Genomic DNA, 11,209 nt, shown 5'->3' on the forward strand with positions numbered 1-11,209 from the left:
TCTTCTTATAATATGGGAATGACCATATCTACCTCAGAACTGTTATAAAAACCACATTACTTAATTCACATAAAGTCAGTAAAGTATGTGTGAACTACACAAGGCTTCATTTAAATGTTGTTTACTATTCAATCAGCTTTAATCATAAATCGGTATTTCTCTAATTGGCTATAATAACTAAACTGATGCTCAATATGTGGCCATCATATTACAGATAGTGGGATCATTGATTTTCATTAGTTTTGAAAGTAGTGCTGAGAATTGAAACAGGACCATGGAAAGGGAAATGGGCATTGAAGAGACAAAATAAGATTCACCTCTGCTTTTTAAACCATGAGTCAACTACAACCAATATGACTAAAGTAATTATTATAGTCACATAGCTTAGTATCAGAAGGAAGGAATATCCACCTAGTTGGAAATTAAACAAGTGAGTCAATCAATCTATAAAGTGCTCTTTCTTCTACCACAGTTAATGCTTCTCATTTCACAGTGGTGGGACCTTAGGATTTTCATGTCTTTTCTAGAGCCTTCATTTCAATTGCTCCTGAGTCTACGTCTCTGGTCTGCCCCATTCTTCTCTTTTTCACCAAATCACTAGGTCTTTCTTTCTTTTCTCTCTAGTACTTCCAATCCCCACTTGCATTTTTTGAAATTTAACTGCTGTAATCCTCCACCCTCATATTGCCAGCATCTGTTGGATCATCAGAAAAGCAAGAGAGTTCCAGAAAAGCATCTACTTCACCTTATTGACTATGCCAAAGACTCTGATTGTGTGGATCACAACAAACTGGAAAATTATTCAAGAGATGGGAATACCAGACCACCTGACCTGCCTCCTGAGAAATCTGAATGCAGGTCAAGAGGCAACAGTTAGAACTGGACATGGAACAACAGACTGGTTGCAAATCAAGAAAGGAATATGTCAAGGCTGTATATTGTCACCCTGCTTATTTAACTTCTATACAGAGTACATCCTGCAAAATGCCAGGCTGGATGAAGTATGAGCTGGAATCAAGATTCCTGGGAGAAATATCAATAACCTCAGATACACAGATGACACCACCCTTATGGCAGAAAAGCAAATAAGAACTAAAGAGCTCCTTGATGATAGTGAAAGAGGAGAGTGAAAAAGTAGGCTTAAAACTCAGCATTCAAAAAATGAAGATCATGGCATCTGGTCTCATCACTTCATGGCAAATAGATGGGGAAACAGTGGAAACAGTGAGAGATTTTATTTTTGGGGCTCCAAAATCACTGCAGATGGTGGCTTCAGCCATGAAATTAAAAGATGTTTGCTCCTTAGAAGAAAAACTATGACCAACTTAGACAGCATATTAAAAAGCAGAGACATTACTTTGCCAGCAAAGTTTCATCTAGTCAAAGCTATGGTTTTTCCAGTAGTAGAATCAAGATTCACAATACACAAGATACACATCATGTATGGATGTGATAGTTGCACTACAGAGAAAACTGAGCATGGAATAATCAATGCTTTTGAACTGTGGTGTTGCAGAAGACTCTTGAGAGCCCCTTGGACTGAAAGGAGATCAAATCAGTCAATCCTAAAGGAAATCAGTCTTCAATGTTCATTGGAAGAACTGATACCAAAGCCGAAGATCTAATACTTTGGCCACCAGATGCGAAGAACTGACTCATTTGAAAAGACCTTGATTCTGGGAAAGATTGAAGGCGGTAGAAGGGGATGACAGAAGATGAGATGAGTGGATGACATCACCTACTTGATGGACATGAGATTTAACAGGCTCCAGGAGTTGGTGATGGACAGGGAAGCCTGTCGTGCTGCCGTCCCTGGGGTCACAAAGAGTCGGACACGACTGAGCGACTGAACTGAACTGATGCTCCACCCTTCTTTACTTAAACTCCTTATTCATTAGTTCTTGGGCCATGAGAAGACTATCACCTCCCAGCTGAGTCCCAGTTCTTTCTCAACCCGTGAAAGCTGTGAAGTCGCTTCAGTCGTGTCTGACTCTTTGTGACTCTAGTGGCTGTATACTGCCAGACTCCTCTATCCATGGGATTCTCCATGTAGATATACTGGAGTGGGTTGTGGTTCCCTACTCCAGGGAATCCTCCCAACCCAGAGATCAAATCTGAGTCTCTAAGGTCTCCTACATTGGCAGGTGGGTTCTTTGCCACTAGCGCCACCTGGGAAGCCCAGTGTCATGGGCTTCTAGGCTGCTGTGTTTCACTCCACAACCCAGGACATCTGTCTCCCAAGCCACCATATCCAGGGTTACTCAGAGGTACGATATCTTGTCAGCACTGGGCACAATGTCACTTTCCTGAGCACTAGGTTGCCTCTGCTCACCCCTCATCTACATCACCCACACAGCTGTTGGGTAGAATCCTGAGACTTGGAATATCAGAAGACAGCCAGGCCCAGGACTAGGGTCGTTGGACACCCAAGCCTTTGACTTCACCAGAGAGGAGACAAGGATGAGAAGTGGAGGTTAGAAGGATACCCTAGGCCATGGACTTCCCAGGTGACACTAGTGGTAAAGGACTCTCCAATGCAGGAGAGATAAGAGATGCAGTTTTGATCCCTGGGTCAGGAAGATGCCCTGAAGTAGGAATGACAACCCACTCCAGTATTTCTAGTCCATAGAAAATTCCATGGACAGAGGAGCTTATTGGGCTACAAACCATGTGGTTCCAAAGAGATGGACACCACTGAGCGACTGAGCACACACACAACGATAGGTTATAACTCAGTGGCTTTGGGTCTCTTAGCAGTTTGAATAGTCATTTCTTTCTTTTTCCTTGGAAACAAACCCACAAATCTCATTCTCTAGCTTTTTTATTATGTGTTTCAAAAGAATGATAAAGAGTGGAAGAATTAAATGCAAAAGTAAAGCACTCAGAATAGGAGAGGAGAGTTGGGTTCATCTTGTCATTCCAGGTCTGACTTCCTTGTTTCAAGGAGGCATGCCAGAAACTGAAGGCAAATGTCACTGAGAAGGTTTTTCAAGAGTTCTTTAATAATTAAGTAACCGCTGAGTGCCCTACACACACTTTGGACTCAACTCCTTACTCCTGCAGGAATTTTCTTGGAAACTCAAAAGTCTGGTCTTTGATATGCTCCATTTAAAAAACGTTCTGAGGCCTCCTTGAAGTGCATCAAACAGCTGAATGATACCTGGAGCTTGAAGGGGTCTGTGAATAGACAAGGAAGAGAGAATCAATAAGAAAAAAGTTACAGGGAAGGAAAGTAAATAACCTAATAAGTAAAGGGAGTCAAGGCAGGCAAAACTTGCATCACATGGAAGACTGGACCATTATATAATCACATGTACCAAGGCCACAGAAACTGAATGATGCCCAAGACACCATCCCAGCAGTTATTCTGCAACTCGCAGCCAGCCTGAGCCCTGGGTGTGCATCCAGCTTTGGTTGGCAAAGTTGGAGATCTGGAGTAGATGGGAGGAGAGGAGCTCTTCTGCAGTCAGATGATGGGATCCTAGAACCTAGCGAGTTGAGAGAAGGCATAACTGGAGGAGGGGCTTTCCTGTTGGCTCAGTAGTAAAAAAAATCTGCCAGCAATGCTGGAAACTTGGCTTCAGTCCCTGGGTTGGGAAATTCCTCTGGAGGAGGGCATGGCAACCCACTCAAGTACTCTTGCCTGGAGAATTCCATGAACAAAAGAGCCTGGCAGGCTACGGTCCATAGGGCCGCACAGAGTTGGACAAAACTAAAGCGACTAAGGAGAAACAGCAACATATAACTGGATGAACATGGCCCCACGTAAGAGAGGAATTATAGAGATGGTTACACAGGTTACACATATTCCCAAACCCCCTCCCCCTGGGCCAGAATCCTCTCCCCAAAATAGAGAGCTTAACTGAGATTACACCGAGGCTACTTTGCCTGGAACTAGTCTGGTGTGCAGATTCCAAGGGCCTCCTATAGGTGCATTACTCCCTTCTCCCAGGTCCTCCCCAGAACCTCTCCACCCTGCAGTGCCCAGCCACAGGTGCCTTTCCACCTGGGATCAGCTTACCCAGTGTTCTTGCCCCATGGCAGAGAAGTCCCTTGACAAACAGAGACAACAGGAGCAGCACTGAAGCTCTGTTAGGTGAAGGATGCCTCCACAGGCAAGCTCCCCTCAGGACTCAGACATGGTTCCTCTCTCAACCCTCTCGCCCTCTCTTCTGACTTCCCTAGGCACACCAACACACAAACCTCTCCCTCTGCCCACTTCCCTGCCAGAGAAACCCTATAGATTCTAACAGTCATAGGCCTCCCACATGATCTCTCACTTGCTCTCCATTTCTTTCACTATCTGGTTTCCAAATTTTCTTCTGCTCCTGTCTGAAACCTCCTGATCCCTATTGCACTGAGGTGTTAGTCACTCAGTTGTGCCCAATTCTTTGTGATCCCATGGACCATAGCCCACCAGCCTCTTCTGTCCATGGAATTCTCCAGGCAAGATTACTGGAGTGGGTTGCCATTTCCTTCTCCGGGGGATCTTCCTGACCCAGGGATTGAACCCAGGTCTCCTGCGTTGCAGGCAGAAGCTTTACCATCTAAGCCACCAGGGAAGCCCTCTATTGCACCCAGTCCTGGCTTATGATAACGTCTGTAGCTTGTGCCCTGGTTGGAATACTTAGTGTCTTTTGGCCTTAGAGAAATCATGTCCACACTTGGTTTCTCAATGTCCTCATCTGTGAGAAGTGATGAAAGGTGATCAATGATGCCCAGTGGCCTTTCCTGCAGCTTCCCCACCCCTTATACCTCTGTGGTCTCCTCCTCTTGTGTGCCTCCTGGCTCCCTTTTCCCTTCTTCTTGGTCTTCCCTGTCTTTCTCTACTGACTCATTACTTTTCCACTCTTTCACTTATCCTGCTTGCTTTCCAGTCTCTTAGAGTGTGCACAGGAGAATTAATTGTTGAGTCAAGTCTTTACTTTTGTTTCTTTTATTGATGCTTTCTATGACAACCTGAAGGCAGTTGAAACATCATTCCATAGTTTGGCTTACATCTATTCATTCAATTGACATTAGTTACGGCCTACTTGGTGCTGAGAAATTTGCCAGACACTAAGATTTCAGAGACAGAGTTTCTTTGGAGAAAACAAAACAAAATCTAACCTAAAAGTTCAACTTACTCTACATATGGAACTCAAAAATTAATTATCAGAAGTATTTAAAAAGTTCTTCATTCCGTTTCATCTTGGTATTATTTCTGAATTCCATGAACAAATAAATAAATAATGAAAAAACAAAACCCCTAAAAATTTTAGAAAAAATTCTGGGTTCTTGATGAGAAGACGCTTCAAATACCTCTAGTGCAATGTTGTTGAGAAATAGTCAGGCTTTTGAGGTACTGACATCATCCTAGGCAAATTTTATTATCCAATGAAGGCAAAGTAATCCGTATTTGAACATCTAGAAACTAAAAGAATGTACCATGTAACACCCTTTATGAAACAAATTATCTGAATAAAACCAAAAATTAGCCTGAATAAAGACTCCAAGAAATGTTGCAAACCATTTTGGAATAAAATTATTTGAAAAATAAATTGTTAACTCTAAACAGTTGTTTAAAATGAGCTTGTAAAATTTCTACTTGCTTCAAAACTGGAACAATACAGAGAAGACTATCATGAACCCTGTGCAAGAATGACATGCATATTCATGAAGTTTCATATTTTTAAACTAAAGAGGGAAGCTTACAGAAATACAATCTTACCTCAAGAAACAAGAAAAATTTCAAGCAACTTACCCTTAAACCTAAAGCAACTAGAGAAAGAAGAACAATAAAACTTAAAATTAGTAGAAGGAGAGAAATCGAAAGTTGAAAGTAGAGCAAAATAGAGTTCCAGAAAACAATAGTGAAGATCAATGAAACTTAAAAGCTGATTCTTTGAGAAGATAAACAAAACTGATGATAAACCTTTAGTGAGACTCACCAAGGGGTATTGGGGGTGGGGAAGAGGAGGAAGTGAGGTCAAATCAATAAAATTAGAAATGAAAAAGAAGTGACAATGGACACCACAGAAATGCAAAAGATCATAAGAGACTACTACAAGCAACTACATGTCAATAAACCAGAAAATATAGAAGAAATGAACGAATTATTTGAAAAGTACAACCTTCCAAGACAGAACTGGTAAAAAATAGAAAATATGAACAATTCAGTAATGAGTACTAAAACTGAAACTATGAACGTAAACTCCCAACAAACAAAACTCCAAGATAAGAGAGTATCACAGTTGAATTCTATCAAACATTTAGAAAAGAGTTAACACTATCTTTTCAAATCTTTCCAAAAATTGCAGAGAAAGGAACACTCCCAAGCTCATTCTATGAGGCCACTATAACTCTGATACCAAAACCAGACAAAGATATCAGCAAAAGAAAAGGACATGCCAATATCATAGATAAACATAGAAGAAAAAATCCTCAACAAAATACTACAGACTGACTCCAACAACACGTTAAAAGGATTGCACACTCTAATCAAATGGGATTTAATCAGGGGTCCAAGGATTTTTTCAACATATGCAAATCAATCAATGTGATACATCATATTAGCAAACTGAAGAATGAAAACCATATGATCATCTCAATCAGTTCACTTCAGCTGCTGTCATGTTCAACTCTTTGTGACCCCCTGGACTGCAGCACGCCAGGCTTCCCTGTCCATCACCAACTTCTGAAGCTTGCTCAATCTCAAGTCCATCGAGTCAGTGATGCCATCAAACCATCTCATCTCTTGTTGTCCCCTTCTCTTCCAGCCCTCAATCTTTCCCAGCATCAGGGTCTTTGCCAATGAGTCAGATATTCACATAGAGTAGCCAAAGTTTTGGAGTTTCAGCTTCAGTATCAGTCCTCCCAATGAATATTCAGGACTGATATCCTTTAAGATTGACTGGTTTGATCTCCTTGCAGTCCAAGGGACTCTCAAGAATCTTCTCCAACACCACAGTTCAAAAGCATCATTTCTTTGGTGTTCAGCTTTCTTTATAGTCCAACTCTCACATCCATACATGACTACTGGAAAAACCATAGCTTTGACTAGATGGACCTTTGTTGGTCAAGTAATGTCTCTGCTTTTTAATATGCTGTCTATGTTAGCCATAACTTTTCTTCTAAGGAACAAGCACCTTTTAATTTCATGGCTGCAGCCACCATCTGCAGTAATTTTGGAGCCCCAAAATATAGTCTTTCACTGTTTCCACTCTTTCCCCATCTATTTGCCATGAAGTGATGGGACCAGATGCAATGATCTTCATTTTTTGAATGCTGAGTTTTAAGCCTACTTTTTCCACTCTCCTCTTTCACTATCATCAAGAGGTTCTTTAGTTCTTCTTTGCTTTTCTGCCATAAGGGTGGTGTCATCTGCATATCTGAGGTTATTGATCATTCTCCTGGCAATCTTGATTCCAGCTTATGCTTCATTCAGCCCGGCATTTTGCATTATGTACTCTGTATAGAAGTTAAATAAGCAGGGTGACAATATACAGCCTTGACATACCCCTTTCCCGATTTGGAACCAGTCTATTGTTCCATGCCCAGTTCTAACTGTTGCTCCTTGACCTGCATTCATATTTCTCAAGAGGCAAGTCACGTGGTCTGGTATTCCCATCTCTTGAAGAATTTTCCAGTTTGTTGTGATCCACAAGTCAAAGGCTTTGGCATAGTCAAGAAAGCAGAAGTAGGTGTTTTTCTGGAACTCTCTTGCTTTTTTGATGATCCAATGGATGTTGGCAGTTTGATCTCTGCTTCCTCTGCCTTTTATACATCCAACTTGAACATATGAAAGTTCACAGTTCACATACTGTTGAAGGCTGGTTTGGAGAATTTTGAGCATTACTTTGTTAGAGTGTGAGATGAATGCAAATGTAAGGTAGTTTGAGCATTCTTTGGCATTGCCTTTCTTTGAGATTGGAATAAAAACTGATATTTTCCAGTTCTGTGGTCACTGCTGAGTTTACCAAATTTGCTGGCTTATTGAGTGCAGCATTTTCACAGCGTCATCTTTTAGGATTTGAAATTTCAACTGGAATTCCATCACCTCCACTAGCTTTGTTCGTAGTGATGCTTCCTAAGGCCCACTTGACTTCACATTCCAGGACGTCTGGCTCAAGGTGAGTGATCACACCATTGGGGTTACTTGGGTCATGAAGATCTCTTTTGTAGAGTTCTTCTGTGTATTCTTGCCACCTCTTCTTAATCTCTTCTGCTTCTGTTAGGTCTATACCATTTCTGTCCTTTATTAAGCCCATCTTTGCAGGAAATGTTCCTTTGGTATCTCTAATTTTCTTGAAGAGATTTCTAGTCTTTCTTTCCATCATCTCAATAGATGCAAAAGAAGCTTTTGACAAAATTCAATCACCCATTTACATTAAAACTCTAGAGAAAGTAGGCATAGTGGGAACACACATCAGCATAATAAAGGTCATATATGAAAAGTTGACAGCAGACATCATTCTCAACATGAAAAACTGAAAACATTTCCTCTAAGATCAGGAATAAAGCAAGGATATCCACTCTTGCCATTTTTATTCAACATAATTTTGGAAATCCTAGTGACAGAAATAAGAAAAAGTAAGAAAAGGGAATCCAAACTGGAAAAAAAGTAAAACCATCACAGCAGATGACATGACACTGTATATGGAAAATCCTAAAGATGCTGCCAGAAGACTACTAGAGCCCAACAATGGATCTGAAAATGTTTCAGGTTACAAAATTCGTACACGGAGATCTCTTGCATTCCTATACACTAACAATAAAAAGATCAGAAATTGAAATTAAGAAAACAGTTTAAACCATCTCATCAAAAAGAATAAAATGCCTAGGAATAAGCCTATCTAATGAGGCAAAAGACCTATAATCAGAAAACTATAAGATACAGATAAAATAAATCAAAGATAACAAATGGAGAAATACATCAAAGTTATTGAATTGGAGAAATTAATATTGTCAAAATGACTATACTACCCAAAGTAATCTACAGATTCAGTGCAATCTCTATCAAAATACCAATGGCACTGAATGTTCACAGAACTAGAGCAAAAAATCTTAAAATTTAATATGGATACACAAAAGACCCAAAATATGCAAAACAATCTTGACAAAGAAAAATAAAGCTGGAGGAAACGGATTACCTCTCTTCAGACTATACTACAAAACTATAATAATCAAAACAGTATGATGCTGGCACAGAAAACAGAAACATAGATCAATGGAAAACCCAAAGAAAAACCCACCTACCTATGGTTACCTAATGTAAGCAAAATAAGGCAATCTCCTCAGTAAGTGGTGATGAAAAAAATTGGACAGTCATATGTTAAAGAATGAAGTTAGAACACTTCTTAAAATCATAAACAAAAATAAACTCAAAATGGGTTAAAGGCCTAAATGTAAGCCCATATACTATAAAATCTTAGAGTAAAACATAGGCAGGGTACTCTCTGACACAAATCACAGCAAGATCTTTTTTCAGTCACCTCTTAGAATGATGAAAATAAAAACAAACGAAGCAAAAGAGACCTAATTAAACTCAAAAGCTTTTATACAGTAAAGGCAGTCATAAACAAAATGAAAAGATAAGTTACAGAATGTGAGAAAATAGTTGCAAATGAAGTAACTGACAAGGGATTAATCTCCAAAATATACAAACATCTCATGCAGTTCAACATTAAAAAAAAATAAAAGCAACCCATCAAAAGATGGGCAGAATATCTAAAGAAATATTTCTCCAAAGAAGACATACAAATGGCCAAAAATTCATGAAAAAATACCCAACATCACTAATTAGACAAATTCAAATCCAAACTAAAATGAGGTATCACCTCATGCCAATCAGAATGATCACCATCAAAAAAAATCTACAAAAAATAAGTACTGATGAGGTGTGGAGAAAAGGTAACCCTCCTACAGTGTTGGTAGTAATGTACATTGGTACAGCCACGCTGGAGAAGAGTATGAAGTTCCCTTAAAAGAAACTAAAAATAGAGCTACCATACGATCCAGCAATCCTTGGGCATATATCTGGAGAAAACCTAAATTCAAAAAGACACATGCATCTTAGTGCTTATTGCAACACTATGCACAGTAGCCAGGACATAGAAGCAACCTAACTATCCATCAGTAGAGGGATGGATAAAGAAGATGTGGTACATATATACAGTGGAATATTACTAAGGAAGAAAAAAAAAATGATGCCATTTGCAGCGACACACATGGATGGGCATAGAGACTGTCATACTGAATGAAGTAAGTTCAAGACAGTAAAACAACCACATCGATAAACAACCATATTGAGACTCTGGAAATGAAGCAAGAGCATATCACAAATTAAGAAGTGGGGTACGCGCAGTGGCGAGTCTAACCTGAGCTTCTCCCATCTTCTTTCCATGTGGAGTACCTTCAGTGTTGTTCTACTAGGGAAGGAAAAGCCATGAAAATCAGAAGCTTCCCTGCGGAAGTGGCTAATTTGATTTAGAGAGAAGCAGGGAAAACAGCCAAACCCAAGGGCATCATTGAAAATAATACAAACTCAAAGGTAAACAAATGAAAAAGGTGAACTTCCCAGTTTTCCTGAAGGTTTAACACTGGATAGAGAAGCAGACCAGCAGACCAACCAGAACATTTGAGGACGATCTTATAAAAAGGACAACCATAGTGGTTGTGGATAATCTGCCACATATCCCTTCTTGTCTGGAAGGATACACACAGGAGCAAAGCTGCATGAACACTCACAGGAAACCAGAAAGAAGCAGCCCTAGCTTTCTGCAGGTCCGTGGACGAAGATGAGGTTTGTGCACATGCTGTAAGAGAAACAGGAAGTGGATGGGAAAGTGAAAACTAAGGCTGATTTGCAAACTTTCTGAAATTTGAATACTCTCCCCAACTCAAACAAAGATCTATTGGCAAAGGATAGAAGCTTAATTGACTCAAAGTGTTTGAGCACTACTCTATTAAACTATGCTCACACAGGAGTGATCCCTAAGAAATCAGGCTGAAAAAGAAAAAAACTACAAAAAAAAAAAAAAAATTAGCAGAGACTCCTGTGGCTGCATACTATGGAAGAAGAGTCAGACTGACAGGTTAGACCAGCCAAGTCACTAAAGCAACATACAAAGAAGGAAACAACAACAGCAGTAACATAAGGAGATCAGAATCAACATGTCATCTATAATATCCATTTTTTCAACAACAAAAAAACAGGTATAAAAAGAAA

General features: G+C 39.9%; 1 pseudogene; it reads left to right on the forward strand.

Moving 5' to 3' along the window:
* Positions 1 to 5,574: 5,574 nt before the first annotated feature.
* Positions 5,575 to 5,675, forward strand: LOC136156774 (U6 spliceosomal RNA; annotated as a pseudogene).
* Positions 5,676 to 11,209: the final 5,534 nt, after the last annotated feature.

Source organism: Muntiacus reevesi, chromosome 1 (genome assembly GCF_963930625.1).
Source record: "Muntiacus reevesi chromosome 1, mMunRee1.1, whole genome shotgun sequence".
Classification (NCBI taxonomy): domain Eukaryota; kingdom Metazoa; phylum Chordata; class Mammalia; order Artiodactyla; family Cervidae; genus Muntiacus; species Muntiacus reevesi.